Genomic DNA, 16,613 nt, shown 5'->3' on the forward strand with positions numbered 1-16,613 from the left:
CTGTGTGTGTGTATATATATATATATATATATATGTTGTTTAGTAGTAATCCACAGAGAGAGAGAGAGAATGATGTTGTAAGAGAAGAGAATTAGAGCTTAGTGTGAGTTGTAAGGTTGTGGGACGTTATCTCACAGTTATTGACAGTAAACTTCATTTCTCTCTCTGTCCAAGGTTCTAGCTGGTCAGCCAGGAGGCTGCACCAGGCTCCAATCTGATCTGGCAAGGTTTCTATGGCTGGATGCCCTTTCTAACACAAACCACTATGAGAGTGTAGTGGGTGCTTTTTATATTCCACTGGCACAGGAGCCAGTCAGGCGGCACTGGCAACGACCACGCTAGAATGCTTTTTCCTTGCCACTGGCATGGAACCAGTCAGGCAACACTGGCATCAACCACAAACGAAGGGTTCTTTTTACCTGTGTGTGTATGTGTGTGTGTGTGTGTGTGTGTATATATATATATATATATATATATATATATATATATATATATATATAATGTAACAAAAGAAAAAAAAAATGATTCCTTAAATGGAGTGTAAAACATCCAGTTCACAGGTACAGCAGTTGAATACCACAGACATAGGAGTATAAATTACAAATAATAAATTAAATAGAAAAATACAATTGACAATCTAACAATTTATTTACATTATAATATAAAAATTTTTGAAAAAGACAAAGCCAACAATTTGTTTTGACTTATATACAATATTTGATTGATAAACAATACATATCTCTGTACATAAGCCACTTGAGTACAATATTTCAAAAAGACACATGAAATTCTATGTTCAAGGAATGCTAAATCACAAAATATTGGTTCGAAATCCGTATGTTTAAGAGTATTTGCATTGAGAATTCAAATACATAAAAGAACAACAAAATTAAAACAGATAAAAAAACAATTATGACGTAGATCATCATCATCATCATCGTTTAACGTCCGCTTTCCATGCTAGCATGGGTTGGACGATTTGACTGAGGACTGGTGAAACCGGATGGCAACACCAGGCTCCAGTCTAATTTGGCAGAGTTTCTACAGCTGGATGCCCTTCCTAACGCCAACCACTCAGAGAGTGTAGTGGGTGCTTTTACGTGTCACCCGCACGAAAACGGCCACGCTCGAAATGGTGTCTTTTATGTGCCACCCACACAAGCCAGTCCAGGGGCACTGGCAACGATCTATATAAATATGCCTCTACATATTCGAAAGAAAGAATTTCCAGTATATCAACTATTTATTTATTTGTGCTATTTTCTATTATATTTATGATTACCATAAGAAAACAAATGTAAATTATGAATAATAATATATAATAACTCTTTCTCATTTACTTCTATCAGCACAAAGTCATTATTTCTCATAGGAAGTTTAAGAGGTGTCCAATGGGAAAGCATAGTTGTGTTTGAATTAGGGTATGACTTGACATTTAAAAGTGATATTAGGTATGGTGTGGATTTAAAAATTTCATTTTTTTTAGAAGAAGTTATTTTGTGCAGACGTAAACGCTGTGAACAAAGAAGGCAACAATTGTCTGCACCTTGCTGTAAAGAAAGTGTTTCATTCTGAGGAGGAACACTTGACCATTTTAGTTAAGTACTGCATGAAGTTCAACATGCGAAATAGAGAAAGGCTCTCTGGTGTGGTGGTTGCTAGTTATCTAGTCCACGAGAGTGGAAATTTTTACTTTAAAAGCAAGAGAATTAACTCCACTTAAAAATGCAAAGTTGAAAGAAAAATTAAAGCTATTATTCCCAGCACAGGCACCATGTAGGTTGTGTGAAGTAAAGAAATACAACATGAAATTCTATCCCTGTGGTCATGTTGTGATTTGTGGGGAATGCTTTTCCAAAATTCCTCTGAAATGATGTCTAGGGTGCCAACTACTTATAAGAGTCCCACATTGGCACCTACATCAGAAAGGAAACCATAGCAAGTTGAGACTCCAAACATTGAAGAGAAGCAAGTTCAAACTGGCAGAAGCAGTTGAGACTCCAACGTGTGTGGAGGAGGTCCTGACGACATCAGACAGTTGAATCTGCAAAGGTTGAGGACAAGAAAGTACAGACTGATTCACAGCCATTGGAGGCTACATCCTACCAAGTCTGCAAAGTATGAGAACAAGGAAGTACAGACTGATTCACAGCCATTAGAGGTTCTATCCCAGTAAGTTGGTTCTCAAAACCTGGAAGAGAAGCATCTCCTGAAGGTGTCATGGCAATTAGGAAGTAATTGGTAACAAGCTGGTATTTTCTTAGGAATTAAAACTATTGACCTGGAAATTATCAAGCACAACAATCCCTTCAGCATTGTAAGACAGAGCTACCAAATTCTGTGCAAATGGTTTCTAAGTTGTAATCCAAAAAAACAAACACACAAATCACTAAAAGAAACTGAGTGTTTCACTGCATTTGAATGTTTATCATTAGACAAAGAAGTGGGGTCTGTGTAAATGTTGCTACTCTTTATTCTCAGGCGCAACTTCACTAAACAGAGACCCAGGATTAAATTCCTTCAGCCAGAAGGAAATCTTAAATGTAAAGAACCCAGAGCCACATGGCCCAATACGTTCTTCTTTAAGATAGCAAATGGTGAATTGAAGAGGATTCACCAATTAAATCCATCAGATCTCTACCATATTGAGACTCCTTTAATAGTTTGGCTCCCTTATTTGGGATTAACCTTTGAAGTATTCAAAAAACATTTATCACGTTTTACAACATTACCCCTCAGCAGACTGAGAGTCGATAGTAAAACAAAGGAAGAAGATGGCACCCTACCAAAACTGTGACTCCTAAGGACCTGCCTTCATTGACCCCCCCACCAACAACTACATCCCTTTATTGGCTTCATTTTTTACCAATGTTTCATCTTTCACTGCCCTAAATTTCTGCCTCAACTTAGCAAATTTTATCCAGCAATGTTTAAGGAAGATGATTCTGGCTGTTTCTGATTGACTCAGGTCTTGTCTTTCGCTGCTGGGAAATACTTTCCTTACACCATCTTCTCATCATGATGCAAGCAGATCCCTTTTTTCCACTTGCTACGACAACCTTCACCTCATTTGCTTCACCATAGAGCAAGTAGGAAAAATTCCTGGCAAGGGTGGGGCACTGGTGAATTTAGACCAGTCTACAGCATTCGATAGGGTTGACCATCGGTATCTGGTGGGGGTCAGACTGGGCTCAACTTTCCATAGCTGGATCAATGCTATGTATAGCGACATCGAATCAGTCGTCCAGGTGAACGGTCTCTTCTCAAAGCCATTCGCAATCAAGCATTAAATTCGCCAGGGCTGCCCCTGTTGCTGCTTCTGTATGTATTGGCCCTTGAGCCACTGCTGCGGAGGTTGGGGACTGCGGGGGGGGGGGGGGGGCGCTTATGGTAAGGGAGCAACAGCATATGTGGATGATGTCACCATTCTCGTGTCTGATGAAGGGCAGCGACCTCGTGAAGAAGACCCCATTAAAAGAAATATGAAGCAGTGGCAGGGTCAAAAGTTAACCAGCCTAAATCAGTCGGCTTGCCACTTGGCACCTGCAGGGGCAGGTCAATGCCTCCCAACAGCATTGTTTGACGAAAGGCCCACTTAAACTGCTCAGGGTCTGCTTTGGAAACAGGTAAATCACATTCTTCTGCATTGCAATTTCAGTTGATTCCAATACATTTGCCGTGACATACCCACTGGTTTTACCAGACTCTTTTAGTGCCAGAGAAACAGAGTAACCCATGAATGTATGTCCTGGCCAAACAAAATGATTGCTAATACACACTGCTGGCATGTTCCAAAGCCCCGTCGCTGGGAATTGTGCCACCAACGGAGGAAGTTGTAACCTCGAACAAATGGAGGAACAATATTTGGTTTTCTCCAGAAGGTGAGAAGAGGCGTTGGGAGAGCTTTTTTACAGGGCTTGTCAAGGGAGGATACATAGCCTGAATGGACTCCTTTCCTGAGGATATATTGTGCTTCCGATCGTGGCACTGTTGGAGTGCTAAGTGGCGTTTTGGGTCGGAAGATTGTAAGAAGATGAGTGCCTCATACTGAAGGGGCATGTGGCCCATGAGAAGAGTTGTAAGAGGCAGGTGCTTCATTTTAAGGACATGGTGTCATCTGCAGTAAGAGGCTTAGTACCTCATTGTAAGGAGCTTGAGTCCAATAAGAAACTGTGCTAAGAGGTTTATTGCCTCAAATATGTAAATTATAAAAGAACAATGTTTTAGAGAAGCCTTCTCCCATTAATATCATCGTGTTCATCATTCATCTCATCAATGTCTTTGTCCAGCCCGCAGCTACTCCATCTATGTACGGCTTTCATAGCCAATATAATGAAATAAAGTAGCTCATTTTCATTATCATTCATTTTTATCATAAGTTTGTTTTTTTTTCTAATTGTTATATGTCCCTACTAGCCCCCTTGTGGGTAATAAAGAAATCACTCCTCATTCGTTAAGTCCTTGTTATATAGGACCTTATAAAATATCTTCAAGAACAGAAAAGACAATCATATTAGATGCTGAAGGAAAACCAGAAACAGAAAATGTGGATAGAGTCAAGAAGGCTTTCGTCAAATCCATCCGGAATTCAAGAACATGAAAATATAATTGTAAAAAGAAACCAAAAACATGTGATCTCAATATTAAATTAAAACAATAGCATCGAGGCTATCAAATGGACAGGCCACAAACGCAAGAATGAAAGAAACCAAGCTATTGCGTCTAATTTTATCTGGTGACCACTGTGTGGCCATCCATGCCACTGATACAAGGATCAGCTGAGGCAAAGCCTAAAACTGACCGACATCAATCCCAAAGCCTGGGACATTGAAGCTGAGGAAAGGCTGTGGTGGTACCAACTGCCCTACAGAAACAGATATTACATGAATTTCATAGTGGACACCTGGGAATGTCGAGAATGAAAGCTTTGACAAGGAGTTACGCGTCTTGGCCGACACTGGACAAGGACATTGAAAATTTGGTAAAATCTTGTAGAGGTTGTGTGCCAGCAACCAAGGCACCACAAATACCAATCATGGCCTGAGTCCATTGTCCATATAGACTACACTGGACCACTGAATGGCGCCTACTACATTGTTGATAGCCTTACCATGTGACCGGAAGTATGTAAGTGCAGTCAACCTACTGCGAAAGTAGCAAAGTTCCTGCATGAACTTTTTTGCTCAATATAATGTTCCAGACACCACAGCATCGGACAATGGAACATAATTTACAGGATGAGTTCAAGAAATTGTATAAAATGCATGCAACCAAGCACACGTTTACTCCGCCCTACCACCCAGGGTCAAATGGGCAAGCAGAATGATTTGTAGATACTTTGAAGCAAGTGCTAGAGAGAAAAAAAAAATTAGGCAATGACGAAATGCTAAATAAATTCTGAATATCAGTTCAGGCAAGTCACCTGCAGATCTAGTGTTCGATTGAAAAATTAAATTGATTTTTGAGAAATTGTTGCCAAAGGAAGAAAACGTACAGAGTAAACAAAAAATTTTTACAGAGACAAAGTCCATTTCAAAGTATACAAGAATGGTAAACAGAGGTGGCAGGATTAAAAGTATTGGTAACATGTAATTTACTTTCATTTTTGTAGTACTATTCCTTGTCACTTTTTTTTATAACAGTAACCAAAAATATACTGCAGTCTCTACAAGCCCAAACATCACACAATATGGTAATTTATATAAGTAGAATTATAGAAAAAAAAAGTCTGAAGTTCTAAAATAACTAAAACATAAAATAAAATAAAAAATTTTTAATTTCAACACCTCACAGGATAAAGGTAGTTTGTTTGTGTGTGTGTGTGTGTGTGTGTGTGTGTGTGTGTGTGTGTGTGTGTGTGTGTGTGTGTGTGTGTGTGTAAGGAAAAGTTATTTACTAACAGATAATTGTTATCAAAACAATTTATCATTTACATACCTCTGAAATCTATGCAAAAATTCCAGCAATGCCCTTTTCATTCTTACTGGGATGGATACCATTTAAGTCTAATTTGAGGATCCACAGGGGTTTATGGGGGTGGGACTTGCATAATTGTACAAGATATTTGCAGAACACAAATTTATAAAAATTTTCAACACCAAAAAAAATTTTTTAATTATCAAACTTTACGTGATGTCATTCAACCCATAATTACTAACAGGCCGTGCGCATATACGCAAGTTTTAAAAACATTTTGAAATTAGGGTGAATGATGGTAGTCTTGGTACTAGTGGAGGGGGGGGGGGACACACCACATGCAAAGTCACCATCATCAATTAACCCCAATGAGCAGCACTGCAAATCAATCTCCAATGCTTCTTCATGCCTGTCTACTCGTTCACTCTCACTCCTTGTACATAACCACACATGTGTGTGTGCGTGTGTGTGTGTGTGTGTGTGTGTGTGTGTGTGTGTGTGTGTGTGTGTGTGTGTGTGTGTGTGTGTGTGTGTATATCTATATCTATATACATATATATATATATACACACACACACACATATATATGAGTTTTTTTTTCAGTTTCCATCTAGCAAATCCACTCTGAAAGTTTTGGTCAGCCCATGTGGTTGCGAAGCAAACTTCTTAACCACAGAGCCACTCATGCAGACAAGGACAAAATAGATACAGGACTCAAAAAATAACACAAATATCAAGAGACAAAATCGTCCTAAATCTCTAAAAATATTAGCAGCCATTGCAGGTCTCTGCAGTCAACTCGGAATTTCCTTTGAGAACAAGTGTGGACACACCGGCTATGGAGATGAGCACTCGTTTGAGTTTGGTCTGACCAACAGCACATTTCTCGGAGGCTCTCAACAAGCTATGAATCTGCAAAGGAAATTCAGTGAAGTGGCTTAAAATATTACAAACCAACAAAAGAAAAAAAGAAAAGAAAAAGAAACTCTACACCATTTTGATACCAACATATCTGATCAAACTGATCTTTGTTCTACAATACTAACTTCCTATTTCACAGTGATTTAAAGTTTAACAGAGGGGGCGGGGGTACAACCACACCAATATTCACAATCAGTTATAAAGATTCATAAAATGTGAGACTTTTTTTTTTTTTTATATATATATATATCAGGTTTTTAAATAGAAACTTACCTTCTAACATTTCTTCTGTGTGGAAATGAAACAACAACAACAAAAAATAATAAAGCTTTGGATGTTTTTTGTTTTTTTTTTAAATAAGTGAGTAAAATACCATATCAAAGCATTTTCAATGTTAGTAAAGAAAGAGAAGTCAATAAAACTTGACCTCTCTCCCCCTTCGTAGTTTTTCCTTTAAGGTCTTCAGGTTCTGGCTATATATAAATGAGAAACCCATTCTAAATTATCTAGCTGACGTACTACGACGAAATACCCAAGATGCAGATAAGATAGAGATTTTTATTTATTTACGGCCTCAAACATCTCAATACCTTGCGCTTTCTTGTTTCTCTCCATGAAATTCAATTGAATTCAGTTGTTGTCTTAAATTCATGCTTATTCATTTTCTAAGCTTCCTAAATTCATGCTACGTTATATTCTAATCACCCAGAATTCATTGCTCTTTTAAAAAAATTACGATTTATGCATTGTTGTCTCTCAAATATTTAAAATCTACAATTAAGAGCCCTCTCTACTCGCTGGCGGTACCTACCCACCACCACTACCCATTTTCCTTTATTCAAAAATTCTTATCGCTCCTTAAAATTATGGCTTTTAAGTGTTGATTTCTCAGCCCAAGAATTACAGCGTGATGTGCTGCTTGACTGGTCCCCCCTCTCCCTCTCTCTCTCTCTCTCTCTCTTTATATATATATATGATGATGATGATGATGATCTTTTCTCCCGCCATGCCTCTGTCTACCCCTCCATCCTCTCTCTCCCCCTTCGTAGTTTTTCCTTTAAGGTCTTCAGGTTCTGGCTATATATAAATGAGAAACCCATTCTAAATTATCTAGCTGACGTACTACGACGAAATACCCAAGATGCAGATAAGATAGAGATTTTTATTTATTTACGGCCTCAAACATCTCAATACCTTGCGCTTTCTTGTTTCTCTCCATGAAATTCAATTGAATTCAGTTGTTGTCTTAAATTCATGCTTATTCATTTTCTAAGCTTCCTAAATTCATGCTACGTTATATTCTAATCACCCAGAATTCATTGCTCTTTTAAAAAAATTACGATTTATGCATTGTTGTCTCTCAAATATTTAAAATCTACAATTAAGAGCCCTCTCTACTCGCTGGCGGTAACCCGCCCTCCCACCCCCTCCACCGGAAGTTCATTCGTCTGTCATTCCTCTGTCATCCCACCCCCTCCACCGGAAGTTTCATTCCTCTGTCATCCCACCCCCTCCACCGGAAGTTCATTCCTCTGCCATCCCACCCCCTCCACCGGAAGTTCATTCCTCTGTCATCCCACCCCCTCCACCGGAAGTTCATTCCTCTGCCACCCCCCCCCTCCACCGGAAGTTCATTCCCCTGTCATCCCACCCCTCCACCGGAAGTTCATTCCTCTGTCATCCCACCCCCTCCACCGGAAGTTCATTCCTCTGTCATCGCACCCCCTCCACCGGAAGTTCATTCCTCTGCCATCCCACCCCTCCACCGGAAGTTCATTTCTCTGTCATCCCGCCCCCTCCACCGGAAGTTCATTCCTCTGTCATCCCACCCCCTCCACCGGAAGTTCATTCCTCTGTCATCCCACCCCTCCACCGGAAGTTCATTCCTCTGTCATCCCACCCCTCCACCGGAAGTTCATTCCTCTGTCATCCCACCCCCTCCACCGGAAGTTCATTCCTCTGTCATCCCACCCCCTCCACCGGAAGTTCATTCCTCTGTCATCCCGCCCCCTCCACCGGAAGTTCATCCCTTTGTCATCCTGTCAACCTCGGCTGTCTCCCGGAACCCATCTAGTGGCCTTGGCCATCCTCTCCCCTACCTTTGGGTAGCGCATTAAGGTTGAGAAATGTTTGCAGGTTGTAGGTAATGTTTTGCTTATGAATTCTTCCAATTGCAAGTTTTCTTTTCAGGTACACGACACTGCTTTTCCTCTTCCCAGGCTACAGGCCCACACCCCCAACACCCATACTGTTAGGATTGGCACTCTCAACGTCGGCACGCTGAAAGGTAGATCTGGTGAAATTGTTGAGATGCTTGAACGGAGATGCGTAGATATGTGCTGCATCCAGGAAGTAAGATGGAGAGGAGGTTCTGCAAGGTTCCTCACAGGCAAAGAACACAGGTACAAGATTTTCTGGGCAGGGAACACTGACGGGGTCGGGGGCGTAGGAATACTTCTAGCGGAGAAATGGGTGGATAAGGTAATCGAGGTCGTTAGAGTAAGTGACAGAGTACTTAAGATCAGACTAGTGCTTCATCATAGATTAGCTACTGTCATCTCAGCCTATGCACCTCAACCTGGGCTACCAGATGGTCTGAAAGACCAATTCTATGACACCCTCTTGCAAACTACCTCGTCGACGAGTGACAGGGACCTTCTCTTTGTGGCTGGAGACTTCAACGGTCATGTCGGACGTCGTGCTGGGGGCTTCCATGGCATACATGGAGGCTATGGCTTCGGTTCCCGCAACGAGGAGGGAACCAGACTGCTGGAGTTCTGTGATGCAACCAATCTTATAGTCTGCAATACCAACTTCAGGAAACCTGCCAGTCACCTAGTCACCTACCGCTCCGGCAGACACTCTAGCCAAATCGACTACATCCTCGCCAGAAATAGGGAAAGAGGGCGGCTTATAAATGCCAAAACCTACCCTGGCGAAGAATGTACCCCACAACATAGATTAGTAGTTAGCGACTTTGGGATCAAGGCAAAATGGGTGCCCAGAATTAGACAGGCTTGGAGAAGAAGGGTGTGGAAGCTTAAAGACCCTGCAAACGGACAGAGACTTAGAGACAAGTTACTTGAAGCATTTAACGAAATAGAAGGGGATATAGCATCATACAACGTGGAAGACAATTGGAGATTTCTGCGGGACAACCTGTTGAAAGCCACCGACCAGATTTGTGGGTGGTGTAAGGTCCCCTCCCAACCCAGAGTAACGTGGTGGTGGAACAAGGAGGTAGACAGGGCTATTAGACAAAAGAAACAAGCTTGGAAGGACTGGAAGAACGGTGGTAGCAGGGAATTGTACCAATGTGCCAGAAGGGAGGCTAGGCGACAGGTTTATTTAGCCAGAGGGGAAGCAGATAAGGAAAGATTTGCCAATGTTCTGCGCCGTGAGGACCAAAGACTCGAGGTATTTCGGGTTGCAAGACAGTGTAGGAGAGAGAATAGTGATGTTGTAGGAGAGAAATGTGTTCGCATGGATGATGGTACGCTTGCATTAAATGAGGATGCAAAGAAAGAGGTCTGGAGATGCCACTACGATAGATTGCTTAATAAAGAGAATGAATGGGAGAAAGAGAGCCTGCCTTATGTCGACCCAATAGAGGGACCAGCTATCCGAGTTGATAGTACCAGGGTAGATAAAGCAATTAAGAGTATGAAGACCGGGAAAGCCCCCGGCCCATCAGGAATCACTGCAGAGATGCTCAAAATATCTGGCAGTGTTGGCTATAGCCTAGTCACCCGTATTACGAACCAGGTGATACACGAAGGAGTCATACCCTATGACTGGTGTAGCAGCATCATAGTCAACTGCTACAAAGGTAAAGGGGACGCTTTAGATACAAATAATTACAGAGGCATCAAGCTGTTAGATCAGGTTATGAAAGTTACAGAGAGGGTCATAGCCCAACTAATTAGGGAGCGAATCAATTTAGATGAGATGCAGTTTGGGTTCGTGCCAGGTAAAAGCACTACTGATGCCTTATTTCTAGTGAGACAGTTGCAAGAGAAATACCTAGCCAAGGATAAACCTCTGTACCTGGCTTTCGTTGACATGGAGAAAGCCTTTGACAGGGTCCCCCGATCCCTTATCTGGTGGTCAATGAGGAAACTTGGGATAGAAGAATGGCTAGTGAGAGCTGTGCGAGCCATGTACAGAGATGCGGCCAGTAAGGTGAGGGTTGGAAATGAGTACAGCAATGAATTCCGGGTAGAGGTAGGGGTCCACCAAGGTTCCGTCCTCAGCCCCCTATTATTTACCATAGTCCTCCAGGCAATCACAGAGGAGTTCAAGACAGGTTGCCCCTGGGAGCTCCTCTATGCTGATGACCTTGCCCTAATTGCGGAGTCACTATCAGAACTAGAGGAGAAGTTTCAGGTGTGGAAGCAAGGTCTAGAATTGAAGGGCCTTAGAGTCAACCTAGCTAAAACCAAAATCCTAATAAGTAGGAAGGTAGATAAAACACAAACCCCTTCAGGTAGATGGCCCTGCTCAGTATGTAGAAAAGGAGTAGGTAGTAACTCTATAAGATGTACCCGGTGCAAGCTATGGACACATAAGAGGTGCAGCAACATCAAAGGCAGGTTAACTAGCAAGTTAGTTTTTGTTTGTGGCAGATGTTCAGGTGCAATAAAGACTGCAAACAAACAGGAAACAACTTCTATCTCATTCCAGGGTGAAAAACTAGAGGTAGTCGATAGCTTCCGCTATCTGGGCGACCAAGTTAGTAGTGGGGGTGGGTGCGCTGAAAGTGTAGCTGCTAGAATAAGAATAGCCTGGGCAAAGTTTAGAGAGCTCTTACCCCTGCTGGCGACAAAGGGACTCTCACTCAGAGTAAAAGGCAGACTGTATGACGCATGCGTACGAACAACCATGCTACATGGCAGTGAAACATGGGCTGTAACTGCTGAGGACATACGTAAGCTCGCAAGGAATGAAGCCAGTATGCTCCGTTGGATGTGTAATGTCAATGTGAATACCCGTCAGAGTGTAAGTATCTTGAGAGAAAAGCTGAACATTAGAAGCATCAGTTGTGGCGTGCAAGAGAGACGATTGCGCTGGTATGGACATGTGGTGAGAATGGAGGAGGATAGCTGCGTGAAAAAGTGCCACACCCTAACAGTTGAGGGAACCCGTGGAAGAGGTAGGCCCAGGAAGACCTGGGCTGAGGTGGTGAGGCAAGACCTTCGTACATTGGGCCTCACCGAGGCGATGACTACGGACCGAGACCTTTGGAAATGGGCTGTGCGTGAGAAGACCCGGCAAGCCAAGTAAGATCGTTGCCAGTGCCCCTGGACTGGTTCTTGTGCGGGTGGCACATGAGATGCACCATTTTGAGCGTGGCCGTTGCCAGTACCGCCTGACTGGCTCCTGTAGGATTTTCGAGCGAGATCGTTGCCAGTGCCCCTGGACTGGCTTGTGCGGGTGGCACATAAAAGACACCATTTCGAGCGTGGCCGTTTTCGTGCGGGTGACACGTAAAAGCACCCACTACACTCTCTGAGTGGTTGGCGTTAGGAAGGGCATCCAGCTGTAGAAACTCTGCCAAATCAGACTGGAGCCTGGTGTTGCCATCCGGTTTCACCAGTCCTCAGTCAAATCGTCCAACCCATGCTAGCATGGAAAGCGGACGTTAAACGATGATGATGATGATGATGATGATTCAGAAAGAAAACGAATTGCAAATTGCAATAACATACTACCATACCTGAACGAGCTGGGAAATTTCATCGGAGACCTCCACTTGAGTTGCTTCTGGCCGAAACACTTTGTTTCATTTTCTTCTGGACATCTCAGCAACTGATGTTGACAAACTGTGTATTAGAAATATTGATCTTACTTAAGTTTCTGTGTAAAGGTAGTATGGGTGGTCTTTCAAAGGTTTTCTATAAGAAACATGGTGACTACAAATGGTAAAGGAAGGAGTAATAGAAACAGGACACATGGATTACTGTTAACCACTAATTCAGTCTCTGCAAATAGCCGGACTGGAAGCCAGTGGTTGTTGTTGAAACTAACAGCAAGTAAAGTAATCTCTTGAGGCTCTAGAGTTCTAGTCGTTGGAGACATCTACATAGCTAGAAACAGCTACCAAATCATGCACATATCATAGACACCTGTCTCCATAGCGAGAAATAGCAGCCAAATCCCACGCAGATTCTAGGCATCTGTCTTCCACAGCGAGAAATAGCAGCCAAATCCCGCGCAGATTCTAGGCATCTGTCTTCCATAGCGAGAAATAGCAGCCAAATCCCGCGCAGATTGTAGGCATCTGTCTTCCACAGCGAGAAATAGCAGCCAAATCCAGCGCAGATTCTAGGCATCTGTCTTCCACAGCGAGAAATAGCAGCCAAATCCTGCACAGATCATAGACACCTGTCTTTCACAGCGAGAAATAGCAGCCCAATCCCACACAGACCATAGACACCTGTCTTCTACAGCGAGAAATAGCAGCCAAATCCCGCGCAGATCAAGAACATCTCTTGAGGCGCCAATAAGCGAAAGTCACCAGAATTAAAAACACTGAACCATTTCATTATTTAGTACTTAGGCAATGCGTATGCGTACCTCTTCTGAAATAGTTAGTGAAGTCAAATTATCTCTCTTCTTTTATCAGCTGTTGTCGTGTCGTTTTCAGGTAGAAAGGGGCAACAGGGTAACCACATAATTAGGAGATGAAAAGGAGAGGGGTTAAGTGTTATCCCGGAAAAAGGGGTGGGAAAAAGTGAAGTTTAATGGGTCTGACTGAGTTAAGGGCACCTGTGAACTTGATAGGAAGAACGGGGATTCCTTCAATAAAATACAAATAATATATAAGTATATGCATAATAACAACAAATGGAGCAAAAAAAAAGAAAGGGTAGCTGGAATTATCACTTGTTTCTCATAAGGGAGAACATAATAAAACATTAAGTAGCAAGACAAAAACGAAATTGTGCGGTAACTTACGAGCTAAGATGTTACATGGTCAGTCCTTACATATACGTTTCGAAGCAAGTGAGGGCCATTTCACAAAAAAAAGAAAGGGTAGCTGGAATTATAACTTGTTTCTCACCAGGGAGAACATAATAAAACATTTAGTAGCAAGACAAAAGCGAAATGATGGGGTAACTTACCAGCTGAGGTGTTACATGGTCAGTGACCGTCAGAAGGTTTGTTTACATAGAGTTACGACGGGGTCACCGATATTATTCCACGGACTTTAGAGGCATTAGAACGGTAGTTTACATAGAAATATAAAGGGAGGGTGTCTTTGATGTGGTCAAGGAGTTATTCGGGTGGGTGAGGGGAGGTAATTCAAGTGAGTGTTTACATAAGCGTCTGCTAGCGTGCAGACACCTGTTTACAAACACGTGCGTGTACGTACACACATACATATGCGCATACCCATGTGTACATACCCACATACACATACACACACACACACACACACACACACACACAGAAACCTCCACATGCACATATATGCACACACACGCTCACCTATTCACACGTATACACGCACACACACATGCCTGTATATATGCATGTACACCTACATTTATACATCGGTGCTCGTATGTGTGCGCCCATATATACCCATACATACATTTGCTTACGTGTACACACCCGTTCTCGCACATACACACAAGCACCCTCCCCCCACACACCACATATCGAGACCTTCGCCAATACATGTGCTCACACACGCGCGCCTTAACTTGCTTGCCTGTCTATATACATACATTCCTGTATATATATACAGACGCGCCAATACTCACACTTGTATATATTTGCACACACTTGTATGTATGCATAAGTATACACACACACAGAGAAAAGACGAGTTGTACAATTTAATTATTCAATTAATTATTCAATTACTTACAAAGTACTCACCGAAGTTCGTTGTAAATAAACAAGTCCGCCATATCTATCAATGACATTCTACTTCGACAGTCTCACAAGACAACAATGAAACAAGGAACTCAGACGAACATATCCAACAGTCCATATAACACTGTTATATATTAGTATCCTTATGTTAGCGTTAATCAGTGTAAAACCGAAGTATAGGGTGTTAGCTGAGAAATAATAATAATAATAATAACAAAATACATGCTCATGAGAAGAAGGTCAGATCTATGGCTAAGCAGTTGGTGATGCGAGGTAGCATTAGCTGTAAATACTGGGAAGGAAAAAATTAATCAACTATAGAAGGGGAATAGGCAAGTATATGCATATATATATGCATATATACATGTACATACCCTCATCTACCTGTATATATATATATATGCATATCTGGGTACAGGACGTTGCAAACAAAACAATATAACTGGACGACTTCGGGTATTTCTGTGTCAAGTGAGATTTAACGAAATGGTAGGAGGGGTAAGAATAAATTAAAGGGTTGGGTGTCTCGTCCTGTTTTGTTTTTGTGTATTTATGGATTGTGTAAAATCCGCAAAACATTCTTCGAGTTTAAATTAGACAATATAATAATTACTGCCTTAACGCATTTTATGAAATTCATAAAAGCATTGTCTCTGTTGTATCAACTAAACTCGAACAGATGCACTGAAAATAGATGCATTTGATGCATAAAACTTCGATTGTTTTCTGCATTTTACATACACACCTGAAGCAGGTGAGAATAAATCTGTAAGGCTTTTTTTTTCTTCTAGTTTAAAATGAGACATTGCTGGCATGATTTCGTTATATCTATAACGCATAGATACATGAAAACAGACACAGACCGGAGTCGTCGTTGAAAAATGATGAAAGAAATAAAACAAATGAAAAGATGATAGGAAGCTGAGGCAAGGGCGAGGTTTTGGTAGATTAAATGAACTGTGAAGAAGAGACTCTTGGAAATCTTCATTTAAAATGCCAGAATGTATTCTTGTTTTGTTTTTGTTTTTCAGTATAAGTTATTTACGGATTATAAACACTCCTCTGCTTCTCACAAAAGCGTGTGTGTTGTGGTATGAAGGGGAAATTAAGAAACAGGAGGGTTGACATTAAAAAAACAAGGAGAAATGAGCTTTTCTTCTTACCTGTCGACAATCTGGAGGGGAAGGTTTTCTTCTCTTCGTTGCAAACACGTTCGGTTTCCAAGACACCCAGTTGCCCTCTGACCTCTTCCGCTCACCATTACGCATGCTCTGATCCTCACTTCTGTAACGGACACCTGACAGAACCAAAACATTCTCTCACTTACGCCTTAATTACAACTTCTGCTCAAATATTTCGTGTTTACATTTGCTGTCTCTGACAATTTTTTAGCTATGAGCGATTAGATTGTTATCATTTCCCCTGTTAATGAATAAACCATTGGAATAAGAGATCCCTTACTTGAGCAATAGGTAAGGGTTAAAGACATGAATAGGATCTAGAAGTAAATAAAAAAATCATCAAATATATATACATCGCACCCATGCTAGCATGGAAAACAGATATAAAAATGATTGCCATACATATGTACGTCTATGGATATGTATACATGTGTGTGTGTGTGTGTGTGTGTGAAGGTATGGAGCCTAGTGGTTAGGGTGTTGCATTCACAGTGGCTAGATTGTGGGTTCAATTCCCATACTGAGCAGTACATTGTATTCTTGAGCAAAACACCTCATTTCATATTGCTGCAGTCCACTCAATTGTAAATAAATTTCCCTACAATGGACTATCTTTCTGATCAGGGGGAACAGACATTAGCCTGCTTGCATAGCCAGTAGGGTGCACATTCTTGCGGCAAAAGGTACGTTCTTGCGACGCCGGACACGAAG

The 16,613-nt window shown here is 41.7% G+C and overlaps 1 long non-coding RNA gene across 15 annotated transcripts in view; it reads right to left on the reverse strand.

Moving 5' to 3' along the window:
• The window catches only part of LOC149137942 (uncharacterized), a 45,346-nt gene extending 29,114 nt beyond the window's left edge, over nucleotides 1–16,232 (reverse strand). Inside the window, exons 1-3 of one of the 15 annotated variants that reach the window (XR_016244830.1) lie at nucleotides 15,885–16,230; nucleotides 12,554–12,659; nucleotides 625–6,828 (exon numbers count right to left, since the gene is read on the reverse strand). This is a non-coding gene — a long non-coding RNA (uncharacterized LOC149137942). Of the gene's footprint in view, nucleotides 1–624; nucleotides 6,829–12,553; nucleotides 12,660–13,794; nucleotides 13,889–13,961; nucleotides 14,673–14,713; nucleotides 14,964–15,095; nucleotides 15,195–15,334; nucleotides 15,478–15,884 lie in introns of those variants that run through there. The other 14 variants (XR_016244855.1, XR_016244854.1, XR_016244852.1 and 11 more) reach the window with 14 other exon arrangements.
• Between the last annotated feature and the right edge of the window lie 381 nt (nucleotides 16,233–16,613).

Source organism: Octopus bimaculoides, chromosome 1 (assembly GCF_046866305.1).
Source record: "Octopus bimaculoides isolate indiv1 chromosome 1, ASM4686630v1, whole genome shotgun sequence".
Classification (NCBI taxonomy): Eukaryota; Metazoa; Mollusca; class Cephalopoda; order Octopoda; family Octopodidae; genus Octopus; species Octopus bimaculoides.